Raw genomic sequence first — 1,457 nt, forward strand, 5'->3', positions numbered from 1 at the left:
TACAGAGACATGTACTGAGTCGCCGTTGGCTCCTTCGTCCTAGACAAAGACGTGCTTCTCTCAGGGGCCCTCAAAACAAGTCATGTGAACCACTATTTCCGGGATTTCTGGATGAAAACGGTTTCTGCCAGGAACGTCAGGGCTCTTCAGGACCGTTGAGTTAAACAATGGTTTGTGCGGTTATTGATTTAAAGGAAAAAAGACAATGCCAATTAAAATGCATCCTGTGGAGGATCTTTTTTTGGATATTTTATAAATGCTTACTGGCCTCTTAGGCCAGAAACTGTGAATAGAAACCCTAAAATCCAACTTATTCATACAGCAATATGATTTTTATATTGAAACGGTAACTTTTGATAGCGTACGCTTTAAACCCGCACCTCACACCCAAGTGACTTCCAAGTAGACCTAACTAGTGAAACTGACACCACAGGGATTTTGCTTCATTTGTTTAGTTTTTTTTTTTTCACGCTAACCTGGGCGAACATAAATACGACACCATTTCCATCGTATTTCAACATTTGCGAATGTTTAGTGGTTTCTCGGTAAATTATTTACAGTCTCAGTTTCACCAGAGCACAGACTCGGACATCTCCAAGCGTCTGTAACTGCAGTTTTCGAGTTGTAAAATACAAAACAGATCAATACCTCACGACTGATGCCTTCTGACAGAGCACAAGGTTGTGCAGTTTTACAGTAAACTACTGTTTAAAGGGCTAAAGGAACAAGAAAACGGCAAGTGAGGCCTGCTACAGCATTTATACTGCAAGCATAACACTTAATATTTGAGCAAACCACACTCCTATTGTTTGAAAACAGGTGTCTGTTGAGTTTGAAGCAGTGTTGTTTTCGTCAACGACGACGATGACGAAATAATTTCGGAGACGCCACTTTTTTTCATGACGATAACGAGACGATGACGAGATAAAAATGGCTCTTTGATGACTAAAATATGACGAGACGCGTGTGAGTTTTCGTTGACGAGACGAGAATAGACGAAAATGTTAGTGGGTGGTCCGTCAGACGTTTAAATGCATGACATTTCTGCTTATTGTGCATGCCAATTAAAACTTAAAACGTATCTGCCGCTATGGCAAGCCGTTTTAGCATTAAATACTCTTTGCCATACTAGTATGGCAAGCCGTTTTAGCATTCTATCCTTGTTTGGTTACGCTCAACACGTCACATTGTTGTCACGCAGACAATCTATTATGTCTAAAACCATTCCTTCATTATTGTAATTATTGGTGAAAATAGCCGATCCGGAAGCTCACATTGTGTTGAACTATAGATTTGCTATTTTCACAACTTATAAGTGACACTACCCAACGGCAAAATACTTACTGACCTACATTAATTTGTTAAAATACTACTTTTTCCCCTTTTTTTTTTGACTAAAACTAGACTAAAACCTTTTTGACTTTTCGTCGACTAAAATTGGACTAAAACTATCACAT

The sequence above is a fragment of the Garra rufa genome, chromosome 25 (assembly GCF_049309525.1).
Source record: "Garra rufa chromosome 25, GarRuf1.0, whole genome shotgun sequence".
NCBI lineage: Eukaryota > Metazoa > Chordata > Actinopteri > Cypriniformes > Cyprinidae > Garra > Garra rufa.